Source organism: Myodes glareolus, chromosome 5 (assembly GCF_982192425.1).
Source record: "Myodes glareolus chromosome 5, mMyoGla1.1, whole genome shotgun sequence".
Lineage (NCBI taxonomy): Eukaryota > Metazoa > Chordata > Mammalia > Rodentia > Cricetidae > Myodes > Myodes glareolus.
This window is the reverse complement of record NC_142030.1, coordinates 47,680,488-47,705,575: the sequence shown is the minus strand read 5'-3', so window position 1 is coordinate 47,705,575 and position 25,088 is coordinate 47,680,488. Positions and strand designations below refer to the sequence as shown.

Below are 25,088 nucleotides of genomic sequence, written 5' to 3'. Positions count from 1 at the left end.
ATCTGGAATTCTCCTCAACACAGAGAGCCAGCGCTTTTGTTCTTTGTCCTTGGTGGCCTCCTGGCTGAAGTCCCGATCACAGGCTCCACACTCTGGGGGAAACTCGAGCACGGAAGAGAGAATATAATTACCAGTGCAAACAGGAAAGGTGACTGAAGAAAAGATAAAACATATTTAAATGCCTCCAGGAAATGAGTCCAAATGGATTTGATGAACATCACACGGCGAATGGAGTGTCTGTTCTCCCCTACCCTGCTTGGACACAAGCTGAAATTGCTTTGGAAGCCTGTCACATCGAATTAGCAAAAGCAGATAGTAATTCAGAGGCCTGCCAGGGTGACAGTGCTGAGGATGCTGTGAGGAGGATTCCTGGAGCATCTTCCGGGGCTCTCTTTCTTCTCCCTTTCAGTATGAGCAGGGATGGGACTTCCGGTAGGTTGAGGATCAGCATCTTTGGAGACAGGCAGGCCTAGGCTGCAATGCTAAGGAGCAAGGACCAAATGGGAGAGAAAAACAAGCATGCCATCTTCAGCTGGTCCCAACCTTCGGCCATGTGACAAGGTTTGGAACACAGACAGATGTTGATCCAGAAGAGCAAGGAACTACAGAGGACTCTTGACTTTTGACGTTAGAGTGAACTCAGTCATGAAAAGGGTATGGAAACCAGAGCCAGGAGTTCTTCCCTTGACCATGGTGGTTGGTGGTCTTCTCAGAGGACAGCCTTCCCTAATTCTTAGTCGTTAGTGCTTTGGTAGCAGTGTTTGAGGTCTCTCAACTACTTACTTTCTCTCCCTCAAACTCCAAAATGCAAGTGGACTATGAGCTGCCTTATCCCCAGCGCTCAGAACAAGACCTGTACACAGTGGCCATGCTAAATACTCACTGAAGGAACAGTAACTTCACAAAACCCTTCAGATGGCAGCAGTCTGAGCTGTGGGTGTTGGCATCCTTCGAGTCATGATAACAGGAACTGCCTGAACCCATTGGAACATAGGCAATAAAAACTGTCCTCAGTCACAGGGACCAGAGCTTATCTCGGGGACCAATCTCTCCTTTGTAGTGAGATCTGGTCTGGGGAAGATTTAGCTCAAAAGCCTTAGCTAGTCTCTGAAGGGGATAGACATGTCCCTCTGGTGGCTCAAGGAACATTTTAGGCATTTCTTCAACACCCTGGTCTACATAATAGCATTTTTAGATTTTTGGATATACATCTACAACAGCCCAAACTCAAAATGATCTAATAGTTTTTACTTCCTTTTGAAATGCCTTAAGCCTAAGTCTGCAGAAGATTGCAATACTGGAAAAATAACATTCAAGATTGACTATCATATTCTATCATATTTTCTCTGTCTTCTAAGTGTATAACTGTGGATGTATCGCCTGGATGGATATGTACTTAAAATATGCATGGTTGTGTATACATTTTTGCATGGGTCTATATGTGCACGTATGGTATCATGTGTATGCATATATGTCTACGACCATATCTATGCTTATGCACACATGTGCCTGTGGATCTACATTTGTATATATGTACACTCATATGCACACATGTGCATTAGTTACACCTATACCTACACACAAATACCTACACACGAGAGCAATCTGTGTGAGAATTAGTATGGGTATATATTCTTTGACTAAGCCATTGGGCTATTGTTTGTGGACATGGATTGACTTCATAGTCAGTACTTTCGCATGAAGTTCTAGGCTGAGAATATGATTTATAGTTATATTATCACATTAAGAAAGATGAAAATTTATAACTATCCAGTTCTCTAGGAAGCCATTCATCGCCTAAACCGCCTTAAGAGTTCCACAATGTGTGCATAGCAATTTATTTTAGTCTGGGTCCCATGAAGCATCACTCACTGACTCAGTGGCCATGCCCCTTCACCCTCCTTTAATTTGAATGCTTCCGTGTGTTTCATGACACTGACATTTGTGTAGAAATTAGGGCCAGTTTTTTACGTAGTTTATTTTCCTTTTAAATTGCTTGTTTGTGTCTGCTAATTATATCCAGGTTAAAATCTAACATTTTTAAGTACCCTAAGCAATCAATCAGAAGTAAATGTGAAATAGCTTGGATTGCCCCAAAGGACATTTTAAAAATAAGTTATCAAACCGGTGAAGATTGTGTGCGCTCCTGACAGGTGCCAGGTGTCACCTGGTCACCTGCTAAAGTGTTCTCTTTTGAATGCCCAAGAACAAAAGCCTCATCAACATGATTAAGTTAGCACTTCCCACATGTCAGTTACTCAATACAAGCACAGGGTCTTTACGGCATGACATTCTACTTGTCCCACTGCCAGCGAACTCTCTTTCTCAAGCTCCATCTTCCTAAATGACTCGCAAACAATAAGAGTGATATAAATGATTTTGCAAGGCTTGCTACATTTTTCTAGTGACCACAGAAGTACTTATAAATATGCACAGAAAGCATACCCATTTGAAATCCCTTCAAACAGCATGGTGCTACGTGAGGGGACACTTGACATTAAGACAACCGTCTTAGGCAAAGTGTGTGAAGAGGTGTGAAGCTACATCTGTGCATTCTTAGCTGGCCAAAAGGTTGTCCATGAAGTATGAACGTTGGAGCCAGTGAGCTGACTCAGTGAGTGTAAGGTGCCAACTATCAGGTCCAATGATTCGAGTTCATCCCCAAACCCCACATGGTGGAAAGAGAGACCTGATTCTCACGGGCCTTTATCCCCACATGCTGCCGTGCTCCACATGCCCCCCTCACCCCACTTCTAAAATAAGTGTAAAACACTAAAATAGGAAATGTGGACAAAAGAAGGTGCCAGGTTTGAGGCCCAAGGGGACTGCCTCTCAACAAACAAGACCACAACTTTTGAGACATGCAGCTACTGCCTACGTTCTTCTGAACGAGGCTCCAGGTAAGATGAGTCTGCCTGAGACTTGGAAGTGTCGCACTGGGGATGCGCTCTCTGTGGCACACACAGTGCCACTTCTTCATACACAGCTAGTCTGTTCAGTGAGCACAGAGGTGTTCCTCCAGCTCGCTTGGCTCCTCCTGGGTGTGCAGTTCAGGGTCTGAGTCAGAGTGTGCAGCCTCCAAGGCCAAGATCTCTGGTTTCTTCTTGCCGCCTGGGCTGCTCACACATAGGCCCTAGTTCTCATCCTCAGGTTCCAGGGAGCCATGGCTTCTCCTGCTGTGTGCACTCTATTGCTCACTATTGCTCTCTGAGTCCAGCTGGTCTGGAATAACCTTAGACCCATTACCTAGCATAAGGTTTGTTGTCCACGAGCCTCTTGCTGCTCTGTCATGGTCCCTAATCAGTGACTTGCCCTCGGTCCCCGAAGCAAGCCTTTGTACTCTTTATCCCTCCCACAGTTGGGAAGCACCTGACTCAGCAATTAATACATTATCCGTATCATTCACAAGCTGTGCTCCCTGCTCAGACCTTCATTTATCTTCAGTCTCCAGTGTTCTTTCTCGGATCCATGTTTGGCAGAAAACCAAATGCATCTCTTCTGAACCAACACAGAACCCTTCCAGTCATTTGTGCCCCCCCCCCCCCAATTTCCAACCTAAGTGGTTATATCTCATCTTCATACCTCCAGGGAGCACAGCATGCCCTCCAGATATGATGATTGTATAGATTTAGCTTTCCATGGGCTTCTCTGCCTTCTGAATCTGAAAACATCTCACAAGTCCATGGTACACCCCAGTACCATCTTAAATGACCTGAACAGTACAGCCAACACCATACTGTGGATCCTTCAGGAGGACTTACATTCCAACCATGGAGAAAGAAGATGAAAAAGAAATCAGGGCTGGTGAATCCAGGCCAGCTATGGTGATATTCACATGTAATCTCAGATCTTTCACCTCTCTAGAAGCTGAGGCAGGAGGATTTTTGACTGGAGTCTAGCCTGTGTGAAGTGATGGATCCTTCCTTAGCACAACAACGTCAACCCAGCAAAGCCCAGATTTCTAAGCTGAGTACCTATTGATTTTGAGGTTGTTAGGTATAAGAATTACAAAGGGAGTTTGCTCAGAATAAGGCACTTTTAATATTCTGGCCTAGTTGGTTTGGGGCAGGGCATAGAACTCCTGTTGGACAAACAGGCTCTCCTCATGAACAAGGTCTTCGGAACATATCTTGAGAGCCACTGCCGAAAGATCTGCAAGCAGGGCTGCTTAAAGGCAGAGTTCTCAAATGAGGATCCTTTAGATAACTTAATGGAGAGTTTGGGGGATGGATGGAGGACATGAAAACTTGGGTTTCTCGCTAGCACCTATCTTCAGAGTCAAAGACGTCTATCGTATGAACCCTCCATCCTGAGCCACCGAAGGAAAACTAACCCTTTCTTTATAACAGGAGCAGAAGCATCCATTTCCGTTCATAATTTCTCCACCTAAACTCATCCCCGAACTTTCTGTTCATGCAGCAGAGACCACTGGGCACCCAGGATATGAATAATGATATTCACCCTCTAGGTGAGTTCCGTGAGCAGTTTTCTTGGCAAATGATTGGTGTAGGAAGGTCCAGCACATTGCAGGTAGTGTCAACTCTGGGCAGGATGTGCCGAGTTATATAAGAACTGGTGGAGCAAGCTCATAGTAATAGCATTCTTCCATGACCCTTGCTTCAGGTCCTGCATTCAGGCTTTTGACTTGAGCTCCTCCTGTGTGTCCAGGTCATGGAAGTAAAATAAATCCTTCCTTCTCTAAGTGCCTTTTGGTTCTAGTATTTATCAGAGCAATAGAAACCCTAACTAAGAAAAAATTTAATTATCTAAATGGCTAGTGACAATGAATTTCTGTTGAACAATACAACACTATCCAAGACCAAATGAAATGCAAATATTGGAGGCTGGGCATGACTGCATATTTGTAAACCTACAATTAGGAGACTGAGATCAGAAGGCTATGAGTTCAAGGTCAGCTTGGGATGCACAGAGGGACCTTGTCTCTTCAAAACAAAAATATATAACCTTATGATTATTGAATGTTGTTACTAAGCATTTCAAAAACCTAGTAGAACACCATGCTGAAGGGCAATGAACATTTGTATCGAAAGTAGCCACTCCAAGGATACCATCTATCAGCTGACTCCAAGGATACCTTTTCTAGAAATGAAATCCTAGCTGAGCCTTATCCAGTTGGTCCTGCCTATGCTAGAGAAGCTGGAACAGTGTATGTACCCTGGTCCCTCTCATAGTCAACATCCTTATTCCCGATAATGTTGTGTATTGCAAACATTTCCCTCACTCCTAAGAAGCTAAACAGTAAACATTGGTGGCTGGGTGCTTGTACAAAGTCAAAAACTTCAGTCTCCAATACCAGATTAAAAAGGAGCAGAAAACAGTGATGTGGTTATTTAAAACACTTCTCCATTGTTGTTAAAGATAACCTAACACTGTTTTGAGTAAATGAAAAAGCATTTTTCCCCTACAGGAATGACTCTGAACTTACCACATTTATAGGCTGAGTTATGGTTTGTATATTTTTAAAACTTAACAAGCAGAGACACTACTTTAGGATCTGGGTACAGGTTTCACCTGCAAAGAGACAATGCCAGCTCACAATTGTCTGAAATGCTTTCTGAATTTTTTTTCATTGACTAGAATTAGGAGTTCTCTTCCATGCTAGAGGCATGCCACAGATTACATCACTATCACCACTATCGGGTCCCTTGAAGTCATCAGTAGAAGTCACAGTTTCCCTGGACATAGGGCAGTATAGCTCCTGGAATCATAAAACAGTATAAACTTAAAAGCATGTGGTTGATCCCTCCTGATCTCAAAACTCATACTACTTAGAGGGGTTAAAGTGAAGCCTTTTAGACACAGGGGAGCTCTGTGATGCTGAGAGGCTTTCTGTGCACACTTGATCTGCATTCGTAGACCAGAAGGATGGCGTCATTCAAATCAGAAATTTTAATTCCCAATTAATTGTCTTTTAAAATATGATATCATGCGGGCAACTGGTCAAGCCCAGACAAGTTAAACATATCTATCCACTGCCTAAGAGAACATACTGGGATGTGTGACTAAATAATTTTTTTTCATTATTGATAACACAATAGGCAATAATATGGTCATGTATAATGCTCAGGGTGCTTTGTGCTGGTAGTCTTGGCACTTGGGAGCCTGAGGTGAGAGGACTAAGAGTTAGAGGCCAATCTGGGTTACATGGGTTCTCTGTCTGTCTGTCTCTCCATATATGCATGAAGAAGTTATACACAGTCTGCCAAAGGGGTCCCCAGCAAGAACAATGGCTTAGATTCCTGCTCTAGACAACCCGTGACCAGAAGCACCTGATGTCTGTACCCTCCACTCCTCCACCAGGCCCTGGTCATGGCCACGCTTATGCTTTCAACACTGCTCAAACAGATGAGAAGTTCATCATTACTATCTGCACAGGGGAAAGAGAAGGAAGGAATGGGAATTGTTAAAAAAAAAAGGCTCACAGGAGGAAGTCTGATGTGGACTGAGCGGTTCAGAGTATGGGGAGCTAATGGTGGTCTCCGAGTCGCTCAATAAATCAGCAATTTTCCCAGCAAGCAGGTGACTCTTCCACCTTCAGTAAGGAAAGTGGATTCATCTTCTGTGTTATGAGTAGAAGGACTTCTCTCAGCTACTCCACATAGCATGGTCGTGCCCTCCAGATGGACTGCAATGCCAGGCTTGCACAGGACACACAGCTTCAAGAGAAAGAAGCTCATGTCGGAGGCCTGCACAGCATGACTATATGACTATTGCCCAATAGATAGAAAGAGCCCTGGCCCCAAACCAGCTCTGTTGACTGTAGAATTATTTTTTTCTGTTTTAGGACTGAGAGAGTCAGCCACTATTTAATAATGTCAATATGTTTTCTCCATTATACAACCAGAATGCTGTTACCTAAGCACGTCAGCCTCTTCAAACCCCACACCCACACGTTCTGAACTCAGCTGCACCCGATGTGGTAATGAAGGAGAGAGCCTTGAGGAAACCAGGTCTCTGTCGACAAGAAGCGAGTCCCATGGAGTGAATCCCATCCAGTGTCTGACTCACTTCTTCTCGCAAGAGAGAATTTTACAGTCACTTGCTGTGGTGGCCAGCCCACTGCATCTAGACAGGCCCCGTCAGTACCAGGGCTCTAAGGCTTTGGGAAAGGAAGGTTTTCTTTCTTTAAGCTCAAGGAGACCAGGATTTGGCAAGTCAGCATCCAAACTTGAAAGCTCTCTGTTGAGAAGAGTTAGTTCTAGGAGACCTTGATGAAATCGCTAATGCTTAGACACAGTTACTTGCTGCATGCTGGGTAAATAGGAAAGCATGCTGACTGCATTTATTTTGCTATCATTATGTCTCCATGGGGTGAGCCAATAAGAAAAGCAGAACTCATTAACATCTTGGGGTGTGGTATGTGAGTGTGTCTGTGTGTATGTGTACATCACTAAGATAATCTAATTTATCTTTATTTCAAGTTACCATTGCAGGAGTTCTTTAGCACTGAATGAACGGTTCCCAAACTATCCAGGTGAAATACATATTATTCTCTTCACGAGAGTCCACACTTTTAATCAGTCCATGGTTATTGAGAGTCTGTTGTAGATCAGACTGTAGCTTACCCCAGATTAGGAAACAGGTACCTTCTTATGTATCAAGAGGCAGGTGAGTACCCAAGTTAGCCTAAAGTCATTTCCTTTCAGGGCGATATTGGGCAGGGTGCCTTCAGCAACAGGCATTTTTCTCTTGCTTTCCTGGATAAGGTGCAGCAGAGCCGAGGCTGGCATGGGCTTTGCTTGGCTGGCAGTGAAGGCCTTCTCATTGTGCTTCGCATGGCTGTCCTTGCATGTGAAAAAGGAAGAAAGGTGTGGCGTGTCTTCTTATGGGGACGCAATAGCATTTCAAGGGCCACCTTCATGACCTTCTCTGAGCCTCACCATGTTTCAAAGACTCCAACTCAACATATCACACCAGCAGCTTGAATTATGGTGCATATTTAATAAAAAATTTGCTATCCTCATCTCTATGCCAAACACATTCAATATTGCAGTATCTAGCAGGTTATGTGTTACATGTGACATGTACCTAGCCAGAAGAGGGATGCATGGGTGCTTCCAGGGACAAGCACAGTGGCGAGAAAGATCTGCAAGGGCCAAAGATACTTCTAGTCCTTGGGACCAAGATCGCTTAGGCTTTGGGTGTCTAGGGGTGAGCAGCACTCCAAAGTTCAGGGGAGCTTCTGAAGCAATGGGGTCAAGGTTCAACAACGGAGCTCCTGTGAGTCAGGTATCTCCATTTCAAGGTTTGCCTATGACCAAGTTGAGCTGGGCAACACAAAACCAAATAAGGATAATGCAGAATTAGACAACAGCGTGGCCGATGATATAGTAAACAATAATTTTTCACAAAGCCACAAGCACAGATTTCTCCTAATCCAGTGATGTGACATGGGTCAAGTGACATGTGTGGTTTGTGTGCCTGTATCCTGACCATGTCAAAGCCAGTATCCATTGAGCTCAGTCCCTCAACCAGAAATAATTAGACTCTTTCAGGGTTTGATCATATCCTTCAAATCCTGCATGGGAAAGGATCAAGAGGGAGGAATGGCAAAGCCAATTTCAGGATGAGATCTCCCTGACTGACACTTGGCTATAGGTGAGTCCTGAACAGAAGGCCCCCTCGTCTCCTGGAAGGAGTAGTTGCCTACACACAGAAGAGCTTAGGGCTGCCTACAGCCTTGCATCCTGCTGCATGGTGACTCCTGGCGGGATCTCGGACACAAGGTCTTCCAACATGCGAAGTCAGACTCTGCAGAGTGCCGTGCCCAGAAGGAAGCAGGAAACACACCTAAGGATTTCTCCCCCATCTGCTGCTGGAACTTAGGAGGCATGTGTGGGCATCTGGGGAACCTGGAATGACTGTGCTATTTTGGGTCTGCTCGGGGTGTGCGGCTGTCGCAGCACACAAGGACCTGTGGATCACACCGACACTTGTCTGATTGGCACAGGCTCAGTTTCCATCATCCAGAGACTTCCCACAGTAAGGTACAGAGGACAAGAAATACAGTAAGCATTTGGCAGAAGAGTAATGGTGAGAGCTTATGGGGCTCGCCTGTGTTCACGCAGACTGGCAGCCAGAATCACATTCAAAATGAGGAATTTCAGAGTCACGTCTTAGCAACTTTCCGCCGGCTTGGGAACATAGGCTCCTTTTTTTGGTGGGAGCCTGAACACGGCCTGCACAGGTGTCTTCTCTTGCTTTCTTACTGTTTGCATCAAGAAAAGGCTTCACCACATAGCCCAAGCTATTCCCAAGCTCAAGATGCTCCTAGTTCAGCATCTGAAGGTTGAGATTACAGACACACAGTGCCTTACAGGATCTCATGTCCTCTTTAGCTGACGGAGTCCAACCACTGAACCAAGGAGCTCTCAGAAGCAGCCCGGGCTCCGGACTTATCCTTGGAAAAGCTGAAGCTCTGCCCTGGCCCAGGGCAGTCATCAGACAAGAGGAGGCAACAGCTCACTCCCTGGAGCCTTTTGCTGAAGTTCCAAGCAGATTAGAGCCTCCTTCCCTAGAACCACAGGCTCTAGGTCCAAATCCTGACAGTCTTTTCATCTCGTCCCACCTTGGGCCCTGCTGATGTGTGTCCTCGTCTGTCTTTGCTGTCAATCTACTGCCTTAGGCTCTAGAAAATCAATTTTGATAATCCTGGAAGAGATAACTGGGCTCTGGAACACTTTTTGTATGCGTGTTGTCTTTATTTATTTATTTACATTTTTATCTTCTATGTATACGTGTTTTGTCTGCATGGAAGTCTCTGTATTATACGAATACAGTGCCCACGGGGCCTGAGAGGGTATTGGATCCCCTAGAACTGGAGTTATGGATGGTTCTGAGCTGTCGTATGAGTGCTAGGAACTGAACCCAGGTCCTCTGCAAGAGCAACAAGTGCTCTGAGCCATGCAGCCACCTTTCCAGCCCCCTCGATCTCTTTCCACAGGGACACGTGTCATGCTGAGCCACAGTCGGCTATTGATAGAGCTTTACTTGGTGTCAAGGGCAATACCCTTAGTGTTTTCAGGTGCTGGACGCTGTAAAAAGCGTGTTATACACTCAATCCTCTCATGTCTTTCAACTGTCTATTTTTATACCCATTTCACATAGAGAAAACTGAGGCACACTAAAGACAGGAAGATGTCCCAGTCTCCAAGTTGGCTATCAAACGGCGAAAGAGGTATTGCTATTTGGCCAGGTTACCTCTAGATGAGTGGACATGTGGGTAGGTGGATAAAAGCTCCACATTGAGACAAGGAGGGGAGAGGGAGAGATGGAGAGAGCCGCAAACCTTTGAGAATAAGAGGATAAAAGTGAAGCAGGGCTGTGGCGTGCGCAGGGAAATTTCACAGCTAGATTTCAGGGCAAGTGTCCGCCTTTGTCGTCTAAACACTAGCCTCACTGACTTCAAAATGCTGACAGAGAGTTGGTGAGAAGAATGAGGATTTGTGTCAGTACCAATAAGCCCAGCCCAGATTGCTTATAGGATCCCAGAAATAATAAACCGCGAACAGCCAGTGAAGGACTGGGGGGGTCATCCTAGAGACGCCACGCTCCTCCGCACAACCAGACTCACACCCTTCCCCACCACCATACCCTTCCCCATCCTGCCCTTTGGCACTCATCTCTTGAACTTCTGCAGCCTCCGCTCCCGTCTGCTAATTCAAGAGTGGCAAAAAGACACTCCAGGTATCATTGACTCTCGAGGTTACAGGATGTCTACCCGCCCACGTGGGGAAGCTATCACATGGACCGGAAACACACACACACGCGCCCCCTTAACTCTTACAGTTCATGTTGCTGGAGGCCTTTGCGGAGTCTGAGTTCCAATTAGTCCTCTCACTGAGCATTCACGCAGCAAGCCCGATGCTGGCACGTGATCAGGAAGCTGAACCTACATACCCATGAAAACTCTTTTGTTTTCTGACCTGCCTAGGTTTCCTTGAAGAACTTGTTTTTCTACTGAGCAGGTTCTCTTTCACCAGCAAGAACAAACAGTCCTGTCCATCTCAGGAGCTGGACATTTATTCATCGTCTCCAATGTGGGCTGACGACAGCCACCTGTTTAGGAAACACACTGTAACCTCAGCCCACAGTCCATCCCTCAGCTTAAGAGATCTTAAGACCCTGGACCTTATCCCATGGTTCTCTAACCCCTTGCCTGCTTTCTGGAAGCTTCCTGATATCTAGAAAGCGTTCAAGAAAAGGAAGTAAGCTTTTCGAAACCACTGACCGGTCTACTGAAAGTGGAAGCTGCTGGAGGGGAAGACTACACTGTCGAGAGGCAGTGTAGCCTCGCTTCAGGTCATGCTGGCCAAGGCCATGGGGAGCATAGCCCAAAGGGGATGTTTCTGGAAGCTAAAACACAGTCACCGCTCATCTCCCCGTGACCACAGTGCTCCTGGGGCGACTGCGCCTGGCACTCTTCCCCCTGCCCTCCATGCAGCCTCCCACGGCCTGGCAGGGGACCTGATATGGGATATTCTTTTGGCCTACAGCCGTCTCCATTTTCCAACATCTTTGATACCCACAAATAAGGAAGAAAAAGATATTCCTTGGTGCAGAGAAGTGCAAATTGCTCTAAGAAGAAAGTTTAAGCAGCCACAAGACCTCTGCATTGTAACACATCAAGATCCACCTCAACTTACAGCCAGCAGCATGGAGAAACAGCCATAGACCTTCACATTTTCCAAAGACACTTGGTAATCTCAGTGGTCACCCTGGCCCAGTGTTCTTATGAGGTCATAGACTTGCAAGACATCCACCAACAGAACCCAATTGACCATGAACTTGAATGAACAGACTTCACAGCTTTTGTTCATTGCCCTTCCATCACAACATAGGGCTGCATTAGAATGCCAACGCAGGCCCCATGGGAGCCAGCAGAGCTAGGGTTCTGTCTCTGATGCAGGGGAGGCACGACCAGCCATAGGGCAGCAATCTCAGTGCAGCACATGTACTCACTGCTACTTTGAAGCAGCAGCACCTATTCCAACCACAGAGGTTATATTGACGCATGCATTCCATAGGAATCACAGACGGCAGCAACAAGGGCTGAAAGTGAATCTTACATGTGATCTTACATATATGCAATACATTTAAACATTCTATCCTGGGGCCCCATGGCTTCATCAGATCTGCACCTGCTGGCCCCTTGCCACCTCCTTAGGCTCTGCAGCAGATAGACTCCATCATACCATTTAGAAATAAACTACATTTTACTGGCGGGAGGTATTTCCGAGACACAGTTGGAAGAATAGACTGGCCATCCCAATAAGTGCCTGTACACTACTCCTAAGGAGAAGAGGAAAGCGTAACTTGTGAGGTGGATGGAAAGCACCCTGCTGGGGAACTCCAATAGCACCGCTGTTGGGAACCCCAGAGGCCAGACCAAGGCTTTTCTCCTGCCCAAGTTTCCAGCCAAGCACATTGCTTAGTCACTGCAAGCAGAGAGCCCTTAGGGCAGGCCTGTTTCTTTTAAGCCTGAGGAGAGGTTAGAAGACAGGGGAGAACTAGGAAGAAGCCTAGCAACTTGTGCTTTTAGATAAACACACCATGCAAGGTTTCTGTAGCCCTGCCCTCATCTTGAGATGTGGCCTGTGAAAGTTTCTCCCAGAGATGTAGCGGAGAGAATGGCTGTCTTATCAATAACCCCAGGAAGAAAGGTAGGGCAGGGAGAGGGAGGAAAGGCGGGAGGAAGGGGGAAGGAAAGAAACCAGGAAGCTAGCCTACACTTGAAAACACAGTGCACTCTTAAGTTTGTTCTATAATTTTGAAAATAGTTTGAGATGTATTTTTCCCTAGTCAGAGGTGCTAGAACTCTTTAAAAAAAAAAAAAACTGCCTAAGAATGTAGTGATATTTCACTAGGCAAGTATTAACACAAAATGTGCTTAGGAGTTTAGCACAGAATGAAACAATAAACATCGTACCCTTCCCTAATCTGTTCAGTTTGTCCCTTGAAGACAAAATCACATTCTTATGGGACTGGTTCTCACTCCAAGACTCAATCATTCATTTATGAAGAATTGTATGGGCCTTATATTAATTTACTCCTTCTGGGAAAGACCACTGGCTCAAGAGAAGACTCCAGACTTCACTGTCACCGGAAATGGCCATGTCACATGCTGAGCTGAGACGCATCAATCTCCTCTCATTTTGTACACAGCACACAAAAGTCGACCTGAAAGCCTGGTCTGCCCTGCATTCTTAAAAAAGTGCTCAGAGTCACGATCTACAGAGACAATGAGCACAGTGAGTCACAAGGAGAACGCAGAAGTGGCCATGGTTTAAGATCTACACAATGGCTTAGACAGAGTGCATGAGGGTGAAACCTCTCTGGTTCTGTTTTGTTCTTCTCATTTTATTTTGTTTGTTTCATTTATGGGATTGTCTTCATATCCTTTTCTTAGAATCTACTTTGACTTTTCTTGCTATTAAAAATCCAAGTTGGGTACTCTGGGTCTTGATTATTTATTTGAAAAAATCAACAAAAAATGAAAGTTAATGTCTAATCGCACCATTTAGAACATGGGCCTATACCGCCAATGTTTTCTAAAGGAAGACTTTATTTTTCTTGTGATTACTCTCCTGGCTGTTTAGTTTTTCTCTTGTCCACAAACTCTCATGTATAGGATTCAGAATGAGTACAGGCTTGGAGGATTGCGATGGCATCCTGGGAGCCACTTGATGGGATCCCACAAAGGTGCCCATAGAGTAAGAAGAGGGGACATGGGTCACAGGAGTCCGAGACAGCCACTAACACCCACCTCCTCTGAAAAACCTGAAATGGCCGACGGGGGAATCCACCCAGCTTCTCCAGAGTCTCCTCTCTGTGGCAGAGAACAGAGACCATTTCTTGCAATCTTATCATTATGGATTTCAAGGATACAACTTAGTATTTAACTACCTTAACCCAACTAGAATCCTAACCTTGAGACAGTTACATTTTGAAGACAAAATTATTGCTCACAGTCCTCCTGGAAGAGTGTGGCAGGTGGATGAAATTTCCTACTCACATTAAGTCATGATTCATTTTTAAATGAACTCTTCAGAAATTGAATGCAGCCATCAGAGACCCTGGGACCCTGGGATTTTCCAGGCAGACATAGACAGCAGGTAGGCAAATGGATGGAAAAGATGACTACGAATGTCCCTGTGAGACTTCCTGTCATCCAGAGTTTCTCCAGCAGGCCTCACCTTCTCCTCCTCCACCAGCCACTGCCCAGATTCTCTGTGCCAGCATGTCACCAAATTGGGAGTGACGTAAGAGCCACCAGGTGTCCATGCTAACTCCTGCCATCCTCATGGAGCTGAGAAATGGGTTTTTCTTACTCTCTAGCTGGAGTTTGCTTAGTTTGTTTTTAAGGGGAGGTCATCCTGCAACTATGACCTGGAGAAAATACATGACCTCTCCCCAGTAGCCAGAATCCCACTCCACAAGACTTCTAGAGGTGGACAGAATGCCTAGGTGGCTTGGAAGTGCTGACTGTGGAGTGTCCCAGTCGGTGAGGAGTATAGGAGTCCAAAGTACATGGCGACACTTAGAATTATGTCAGCCAGGAAGCCGAATGCGGTGGAAAGCTACAGGGGAGAAATTCACCAACGCATCTGCTTGCTTCAAAAAGAGACTTCCCTGCAAGTCTTAACAGTTCCTCACCTCATGCAAATGACTGTGAGGAGGGTAGGACAAAACCCACCCAAACTTGATAAGACCTTTCAAAAATGGCTGGGAAGTCATTTAATCTTATTTAGAACCATTAAAGTTTCACATGCTTAGTTAATTTTTATTAATTGGAAGGAGTATAAAGAGTCTACTGCAAGCTCTCCCCCCGCCCCCGCCAAGAGCTGGGTTCCTACAGCTTTTTTTTTTGTTTTGTTTAAAATAAGGAAGTCTTTTTCCCAAGTATCTTAAAGATGCTGAGAAAAAAATCAGAAATAAACATCTATCTGTGCATAAGCGAAGTTCACTGGACCCAGGGGTGGAAAGGTAATGGCTCTCATACCACTCATGCTGCAAGCTCAGTGGTACCCAACACCAACTGGCCTCCCCAAGGCAGGACAAACCATGGCCTCTGAGCTCCCCCTCAGTGTTTACATTCTCATCCAATTCCCAGACAGACATTCTCCTGTGGAATACCCTTGCTACCCGGAATGCCTTCAACTTTGTAGCACAAAGCAGACCACACATAGGTATCCAGTTCTGAATTTAAAAGAGAAACATCTGCTATCTACTAACAGGTTGAAAAGAGAAGAAGCACAACAACAAGAAGGGGTTCCTCAGACTCGCTCCCGCTCCCGGTGCATCCTAGGAGACTCTAGGCACAGAGTGTCAGTAGTCCCCCATGCCAGAGGAGAGGCTAGCATGCTGGATACTAAGAGACACCATTATCACGCTATTCTCCCCTACACAGTTCAACCACTGGCCCAAGCCACCTCAGTGAGGTTTAAAAGTCGTCTCCCAAGTTCACAAGACATGAGACACCCGCCCTATTTCTGTGAAAAGGGGGAGAACATTAACATAGCTGAGAAGCATCTAGAAACCTGTCAGAGTGGTTGAGGTCTAAGGTCCTACCTCAGATATCCAGGTAATTCAGAAGAGGCTGCTTGCTGTCACCAGTCAGGGCTGGTGAGGGTGTGGCCTTTGTGCCCCAGAAATGCACCAGAAGCTTGTGTGGAGGGAATCCCCATTCTTCCTCCTCTGGCTCTAGAGCTGTCTGTTTGGAAGTAGGGAAGAGCACATCCAGGTAGGCCTGGGGACAGGAGTGTCTACCATAAAATTCCCACTAGAGTCCTGATTGATAGTCCACCTCTTCTGGAAAGCTCTCACCAAAAAGGTAACAACAGTGACTCCAATCCTGCTTTCTCCCCGCTAGTGCAGACTCCAATCCTGCTTTCTCCCTGCTAGTGCAGGATAGGAGAAGCAGTCACAGGGCAACCTAGGGAAGGTTGTTCTCCTAGAAGCCAGAATATGAGAAGTTCAGGCAGGGAGAACCTGGAAGTTGTCCACAGTCCCACACCAGCACAATGCTTCCCCACCAGGCTTGGAAGGATCTGAAGAGAGGCAGGACTCTCAACCAAAAGTGTCCCAGGAGATGGGGTGAGGAGGGCTATGCACCTCCTCTCCCAGATGTGGTGCTATGTTCCCCACCCAGGAAGAGAGGAGGAGTTTGGCGACAGAGAGGGGACTTCCTTTCTTTGCAGGGGGCACGCTAGGCCCCTTCCCACAAGTGGTCTTGAAGGCCAGAAGGCTGGGGTGGGAAGTATTCCTGCAACCACCAAGCCACCAGAAAAAAACCGGGGCGATTTATCTGTGGGTTGCAAAGTGGGTAGACCCACCTCTGATCCTCGACAGACACCAGGGTAAGAAGCTGGGTCTCCCTTCACAGGAGAAGCTGTGCACACCCCCTTCCACTGCGACTCTGCACACACTCTCCAGTGCTAAGCTAAGGATCTCTCCCAGCCCCGCTCTGGGCTCCCCCACTCCCTTCTTTGCTCCGCCCAGGTGCAAACCTTGAAGCAGCTCGGAAAAGGTGGCTCCGGGTGCAGCCTTCGCCCTGCATTCTCCTCTGGAGGGTTGGGACCTCAGGCTACCTGCTGAGCGCTGGGGACTCCCCTTGGCTTTCCACACGTATACCCTTAGGGATCAGGCCAGGAGTCCCCTTCCCCTTCTGGGACGTAGAGACATCCTTGACACCCTAGTGCTGTCAGAGACGGTGGGCGTAGATCTACCGACCCGATTGCAAAGATGAAGGGGTGTAGAAGCAAGCGGGTGCGAGAGAGGAAAGGGGCTGTGGTCCTCTTGGAGCCAGGAACAGCGTCCTCGGTCCATGATCTGAACATTCAGTCACCGCCCAAGATGCCAACGCATTCAGAATGTAGCCGAGAGGTTTGTTTGTTCCTGGGGAGGGAGCTCTTTCTACCCTATTCTACCCTAGGCAGAAGCAGCCAGCCTTCCTAAATACCCAGGGGCAGGAATTCCAGGGGCTGCTTCTCACCACGGGACCTCCCAGGTACCTAGCCCCTCCCCCTGTATTTACACATCCAGGCTGGCGGCCCCCCTCCCGCCCCCATCGGACTTCAATCTCTTCTAAATCCTCTTGGGTGACCACACTGGGCTACCCCTTCGCCCACGTTAACCGAGTCTTCCGTCCCCTCACCCTTGGACAGATCTCACCCTCTGGCTCCCTCCTGTATCCTCAAAAGAGACCCTTTCCTCCCAGAATCACTTACTTCACCCACCCAGAACCTCGCTTGCATTTCCCAAGGCACCAAACCGTAACCGAAAGCCACTCCGAGGATTTTATTATCGAGTTCCGGGTGGCCTTCTTGAGTTGTCTGACCCCCCACTGCTCTGGATGGAGACCCCCCGGGTGGCAGAAACCTTCCCTTAAAGTCCCACCTCTCCTGGTTCTCCTTCTCTGCCCCTACCCAGATGCGACAAGCAGGAGAAGCACTACTAGATCCCCCAAGCCCTCGCCTCTGGAACCGGAGCTGCAGGGAGCGAAAAGTCGAACTGCAAGAACACAGTGAGAGAAATGGGCAAATGCGTTAAGAAAAGGGGAACTGGGGGAAGGGCGCACACGAGAAATGATCGGGCACCGCACCAGGTGAGAATCATACAGGGAGGGTCACAAAAGTTTGCAGACTACTGCATGGCACCTGGTTGCACAAGAGCGAAAAGGGTCGACTCCTCGTATTCCAGGCAGAGTCTCTCCAAAGATCTGTGTCAAACGGACCCGGGGATTTGGACTGACAGGACTCAGAACTGCGGTGACCATTCTCTGCTTCCCAGAGAGATGGCCTAGACAACCTGACTGGGAGCTGATCCCGCGCTCTGCGTAAAGCAACAGGCGGCTGCACCTTACCTTGCGCCAGTCCTGGGTTGGGATGGCTGCTCCATCCTCGTGGCGCAGGGAGGAGGCGTTTGGTGCGTATGCCTAGGGGTGTGCGGGCTGCCAGGGCTGCAGCGGCCGCCACCTCCAGCAGGCTGCAAACTGGGCTGCCCACCCCGACCCGGCCCGCCGGCCGGGCTCCGCTCCGGAGCGACCGCCGCGGCGGCGTGGATGCGCTGTGGCCGGGGCGCAGGACGCAGGCTGTGCGTGGCGCGGCTGGCGGCGTCTTCGCGCGCCGCCACCGAGCGAGCGAGGGTGCGGCCCCGGGCTGCCTTGTGGGGCACGACTTAGCTTTTCGCTGCAGCGGCAGCCGCTGCAGACCCTGTGCGGGGAGCAAGAGGCTCGCTGGAGGAGGAGACAAAGATACGAGGGAGGCAGAAAGCCACTCGCCAACATGCAGGCGGCTCAGTCACTAGTGGGGACTCGCCTCCAAACCTGGGCTGGCGATGGAGGAGGAGGGGCGAGGCTTCTGGGGACTAGAAGAGCTAGAACGAGTGAACGTGACAGAAGAGCTGGCTATCACCTCGCTGACACAATTTTCTGCCTTCTAGTTGGAGGGTCCTGAATGGGGAGAGGAGGGGCTTCAGTTTTGGCTGAGGAAGCTAGAGCTTAGGTAGGAGCCTGTGCTTCCTCCTCTGCTTTTGCATCCCCTTGCACAGTTACAGGAAAGGTTGCAATGGGCCCTTTTTTTCCCCTTCTGTTTTCTGATTACTAAACAGGGCAACTGTTTAGCCAAGGCTCATTGCTGTCAATCGGGAAAAAGGAAATATTTAAAATTAACTCTACAAATGACTTTTTATTGGGTACCAAGTATTGTGCTAGGCTACTGTGCAGGAGTGAGAAAGGAGACAGTACTCCATACTCAGGGTTGTTCCATTGTCTGATTTCCAGACGAGTGTGCCCTGGACTCCCAGTGCCCAACATTTAGGCAAACAGTAGTAGTCCCTAATCCTTAGTAGCCAGTCTCTCCTGCTCCCCCAGGATTCCCTGTCCCTCTCAGAAGTAGCTTAAGTCGGGCAACAGAAATAGCCCCTTAAGAAAGATTTTGTGTGTGTGTGTGTGTGTGTGTGTGTGTGTTAAAGAGAGACCGAGACCAAGACAGAAACAGAGGAGAAGAGACAAGACAGAGAAAGAATTACTAGTTTTCGTAATATTCTTATTTCATGACTTTATAAGATTAGCACAAGAAACCAGTTTTAGATCAAACAACTTGCTTTTCTCGCTTCAACAAACACCAAGGTTTTTCTAAGTCTCCTTCCTCCTAACCTCCACCCCAGGCCAAATCAATCTAAATTCTCTTCCCTAGGCTGTCGCAGGCTTTCATCTCCCATCCATTGCAGGGCTGACACGCTGATGGATTTTTTATCGTTTCCCTCACCTGTGAGACCCCTTCCAGGTGCAACATTCACCACTGGTGGCATCTGGAGACAAGGGATGCTTATCTGGTCAAAGATCACCTCCTTGGAGAGCAGTAAACCCCAGTGTCCCTGGAATGAAGGACTGGTGAGATACAACCTCTAGGAGTCTCTGGAGGAGCAAGGCGCACAGTGATTTTCAGAGGCCCCTTTGCCGACAGCACACAGCCACTTCCCCCTCTTTGTTCCTGGTTCACCTGCTCCCAGTGACCATCTCACTTCTCTGCTGAATCCCCACAGGCCAGAAAGCCATGCTGTTGAGCTCACTCACGCACAGGGCCAGAGTCAGGCTTGCTGCAGCTGGCACCCAGAGCAAACCCAAGCCTGACGGGGATCCACCAGAAACGTCTTTAATATTTGGTGGCCTGTATCAAGCTTGTTGGAAGCCTGCTGACATTCCCCGTGTTTGCAATGATGCATCTTATTGCAGATACATTTAGAAGATTCTGAGCAGTGTTTCACTGCTGTACTGTGACGAGGTAGGCTGCATCTAGACACATTGCAAAAATGTAAACCATTGACACCCCAGAGCAGGCAGGCCCTTATGCTATATACTATATTCTCTTATAGTCCATGGCTCGTATTTCTAATATTTTGCAATGTGGTTTGGTTAGTCTGGATTTGAATTATCATTTTTTTACAGTTTTAAACTAAGACTTTTAGGACCTAGAAATAAATACATATGGATTGTAGGCATGTAAATTGGTGTATTTATTCAGAGGGAAACATGGCATTGTTATTGAAAGTATACAATTTGTTTGAGGTACTGTGACAATGATTCTACTCCTCTCAACTCAGGAGTTAACTGAGAACATACAACAAAATCCCTCTGTAGTGATGCTTGCTGGACTGCTGTCCAAAGCAGTGGGCAGCTGGGAGAGCATGAGAGACGAATAGTGAAATGTTTCATAAGAATATGTGATAAAATACTACACTTTGAATTGTTATAGATGAGTATTGTCATGGATGCCGGGTGTAGGTTTAGTTGAAGGGTTCCAAGACGGCACAGGACATAATGGGGTTCGGAATCTGAATCCCACAGATCTGGCTTAGAGCCAGGCCTTCTGTATTGTTGACCAATAATGTCTGAAGCTTTATTTTCTCTGCTGTGTGGTTATCTTGATGCTGTGTCTAAAATAAAATGGTGTTTGGGGAAGCATTCATCACTTACTAATGTCCCTAATACATTCATTTAGGTAAACTTAAAAAAAAAATCTGACTGTGGCTCAGATAACCCTTAGGTGGCTTTCTGGTTTGGTTGGCTCACCCAGTCGTCAACATGACTTGTTGACTGTTGGTGTCACCCATGCTATAAAAAGGATAAATGACAAGGCGTGGAGTTTGTCACCTCTGATATAAACTTAGATTTGTTTTGTAGCAACCGGGAATCAAGTCTAGCTCAGCAAAATATGGGATTTAATATGAGACTCTGATTGGTTGTTCCCTCTGCTTGTGCTGACATCCAATTTAAAAACGAAACAGGAGAAAGGACGCTTCTTGGAAGCTCTACCTATAACTTAATTAGTGCACCAGAGAACGAGCTTAGCATGAAAGGGTCATGAGGCTCTCTGACCTTCAAATTCACCTTCAAGGCCTTCTGCTCCAGAGCTGGGCCTTTTGTAAAAGCTGTCTGCGTGCACCAGAAATGTTCCAATGATACCCAGGGAAATGGGAAGTGCTGCTGCTTTCTGTCTAACTTCCTCTGGAAATGGAGTGCTTTGTTTTGGTCAGTGTGTTCCAGGAACCTTTGCATGTAGAAGAAATCCCTCCAATTCTGTACCACATTCCCAACTGAAACCTTTCTTTAAAAAGTGCAAAGGCCTACTTCTCAAGGGAGGGGGGTCGCTGAGTTTCTCAAATTCAAACGGTTGGGGTGCCTGAAGCCCTGTTGCTTATGGAATGGAAAAAAATCAAAGCATGAAGATGATGCTCCCACAAAACCTTTGATAGAAGTATTTCAAGTAATAGGAAGCCACTGTAAAGCAGCCTAATGCCGGAATTTGGGCAAGGAGGCCCGGGCCCCTCAAGAGCATGCTTGCTGTTGGGCTCAACCTCAAGCACAGGAAGGCTGTGCTGTGCTTAGCCTTGCACTCCATGGCTGCTGGGGGCCTGGTGGTGACCTCATCTCCATACACACTGCTCTCCAGGAGCTCTGGGTCTTTCTCATAGCTGGTGGCTTGGTTCACATGGAGAGAGAGGCCCCAGTATAATCAGACCTTCCCCTAATAATGAACACCCAATGATTCATGAATGCAGTGATGCAGGCTCATTCAGTCTTGACAAGACTGCACAAGTTTCAATCCAGAAAGTATCAGCTCATGAACTAAAGAACCACCCAATCATCTGAATAATCTTCCAAGTGAATCAACTCTTTTCCGAGAGTGGGGCTAATTTTATAAAGAATCGGAGAACTAGTTGCTTAATCGCATTTATAATATTATGTGTTGTTTGATTTTTAATAATGATTCCATATCATTAGTATGATATGGAATATCATAATAAATTCCTTGCCCTGGTCTTTAGGGTCACTATAATTTAACTCTCTCCCTGTGGCCCCATACATACCTCCAGCCTTCCGTCAGTCAGCTCCTGTCCCCATGACTGGCAGGCCAGATCCATGTGCAGAGTACATGCTTGCTACAAACCCATTGAGAAGATGAATACCTGTGGAACCCCTTACCTTTCCCATCTCCAAAATAACAATGTCACTTCTGAGCTACTCCACAGGGAAGCTAATTAATTCTCTGAAACTGGAAAATATTTTGAAGTTCCGCAGTACTTTAAAAGCCCTCAAGAACACTAACATGGGCAATAAAAACCATTATTAGTACTTTCCTGATGTAGAAATGGTGAGTAATTCCCTTTTAATGTGTTTGTTTTGAATATACTCAGGATATTTGCAGATGTAATACATTGTTGGCTCATTTCTCTTAGGGACAGCTTATATGGATGGAGTAAGACCTTCTAGGTCTACTGTTTGCTCACTTTTTAGTGTTGAGAACTTCTGTTTACAGTTAACATTGGTTACCAGGAAGGTGACCGGACTCTAGCCTTCTGCAGCTCTGTCTTAGTAGACAGTATGGGTACCTATGGGTGACTTCTCCGGCCATATCCTGTCATCTTGCTACCAACCCGCACAGTCTAATAGAGTTCCTTGTCTGCTTGAATTTTCCGGAAATTTCCTCAGAGTTACCTGTGAGAATTGGGTTGCCGCATAGCAGCCTAATCTACCATATGTGAACACTACATGGAGTATGCATGTTGGCCACCACCTGCAGAATGAATCTTAAGCTGTCACACTGGGCTAACATAAGAGACAGTGGCTCCCTAGGTGGCCTTCAACCCTGGCTGCAGCCGTTGGTGCCATTTACTGCATTTCCCTTGGTTTCTTATTCATCTCGATGTTTAAATAAATTAATCTTCCTGCTTAAAGTCGTTCAAGTTGGCTTTTGTCAGCCAGGGCCAAAAGAATCCCCTCTAATACAGCATTGAAGAAGGATTTGAGAATCACCTCCCAGAGAAAGTCAGACTAAAGGTTAGAGACAGCATCTGCACATACGCTTCCACAGGAGGCTTTCCTCTCTTGAAGTCAAAAGCTTGGCAAACAATAGAAATGGAACCTCAGCTTCTAGAGACACAAATTCTACCTCTAATTTAAAACCCGGGAGCAGGGCAGGCCCTTGACTAAATGAAGGTTTCCTGAGGGCAGAGAACTGGGTTGTCTGCCCTTATACCCTTACAACTGGAAAATTCTGCACGTTTAATGCATTTCTGTTTAGTGAGTTAATGTGTTTGTGTCTCTTTCCTTGCATTGGAAATAATAAAAAATTACGTTTTGCTAACTCATTCTGTAGCCCAGTCACTGTACTGAAGCTTCCTCCAAACCTCCCTCAGCTTCTTACAGCCTTGAGGATGTGGGCTGGGCAGCTATGGATCAAGAGAACTTGTTCTCATAGATTAGTTTGCTGAGAGAACCCATGCTCCTTTTCCTGTGATCATGCTTTAAACCTCAATGTCTCCAGAATGTTTTCTCTATTGTACCACAATCTCCTTAATGCATCTCACCAAAGGGCAGAAATCTGTGCTGGATGGTAAGCCCCATCATCCGCAAAACTAACTAGCTTTTCTTCTTTCCCTTCTGCCCCTCTCGGAAACTTACCAAACTGCCTCCCTCTGGCCTGCTTATTCTTGATCACCAAAGGAGGAGGTCAGCTTGTCGTATGCTTTGAGTGAATTAGATTCCCCCTCTTTTGCAAATAGCTAGTATACTGGGCATAAGACGCGGAGTGCCCTCCGTGATGTTCTGGACCTCCCTCCTGGGACTGTCTTAGTGACTGAATAGACCTCCCTCCTGGGACTGTCTTAGTGACTGAATAGACAAGACAGCTTGCCTCAGAGATCCAGATCATATTTCTGAATAAGGGTCAAAAGCACCAGGATAGATATTTTTATCTTTATCAAAATTAGTTGTATATTCCTCGTAGTGGTGGAAAGGTAGAAACCAACCAAATATTGACCAGCTGCGAGTAAGACTGAATACACACACACACACACACACACACACACACACACACACACACACGCACAATGGAAGATTATTTCAATATACTGAATTTGAATCTACTATTTCAAATTGTCTGGCTGAAAAAACTTTTGAAGTAGTTGGTGCTATTTTATTCATTATAAAATGCATTCCCCTGGCATTTAATTAGAGTCTGATCGTTCAGTGGCCTTTCCATTTTGACTTGCAAGTCTCCCGGTGATCTAGGCTCTTTTGTTTTTCCAGCACCCTCTGCCACCATTACCTCATCTTTTCTCTTATTTAAAGCCTTTTTTCCCCTGGTTCTAAATCTTCCTCTTCTGCTCCTGGCTTTTTTATGATTGGGACTTTCTACCATTCTCCTCTCCCACCTATCAACCCCTCCCCCAAAAGTCTCTATCTACTCTACTCTATATCTTTTTGGGTTTTTTTTTTTTTTTTTGCTTTTGCTTTTTGACCCACTGGATTTTACCAGGGATACTGGCATGGGCATGGGTGTGAGTCTATCTGCTGTAGTGTAAGTAGATCATTAGTGGCTACAGATGGCTTCTTATACACTCCCAACAATCCTTGATCGCCATTAGCCATCCTGAGTGAGGCGAGGCCTGGCAAGTCCCTCCCACCTATGAATGAATGTTCACACCGCCATTGTGAATTTATGAGTGTCATGTCACTCCCTGAGACAGTGTTGCACCATCCTCATCTCTATCACCCATGTCTTACAGTCTTCCTATCCACTCTGCTGTGATGTCCTGTGAACTCTCAACTTGTGATATGGACATTCTATTTAAGTCTGAGCACTCTCTAGCCACTTGTACCAGGCACCTTGACTAGAGACAAGTTTCCACAGTAACTAACTGCATTCACTACAAAGATAAGCTATTTAGACTAGGGGTAAGGATAAGAATAAACTATGGTTATAAACATAGATAGCTAAAAGGCAGTTTGATAACATTCATTCAGAAATACAAATATAATAGGGTTACCCCTAGTGCTTTTAAACTCTCTAGTCATGGGCTTTTGACCAGATCAATGATATCTGGTATGAACTTCTTGCCATAGAGCAAGTCTCAGATCCAATCAGAAATCAATTGATTGGCCCCACCCATAACCAATTCCAACTCTTGGGAGAGTGGGCCCCACATCTTGCCAGGGCAACACACTAGAGCGAGTCCCGGTTCTGTGGGTGCAGGCGAGTGGATAATTCGGCACAGGGGGCATG

General features: G+C 46.6%; 1 protein-coding gene across 3 annotated transcripts in view; it reads right to left on the bottom strand.

The window, feature by feature from the left end:
* The window catches only part of Lrrc3b (leucine rich repeat containing 3B), an 84,282-nt gene extending 66,260 nt beyond the window's left edge, over window positions 1-18,022 (bottom strand). Inside the window, exon 1 of one of the 3 annotated variants that reach the window (XM_048421568.3) lies at window positions 17,885-18,022. The gene's annotated coding sequence lies outside the window, so the exon portion shown is untranslated. Of the gene's footprint in view, window positions 1-15,591; window positions 16,089-17,884 lie in introns of those variants that run through there. The other 2 variants (XM_085687905.2, XM_085687904.2) reach the window with 2 other exon arrangements.
* Between the last annotated feature and the right edge of the window lie 7,066 nt (window positions 18,023-25,088).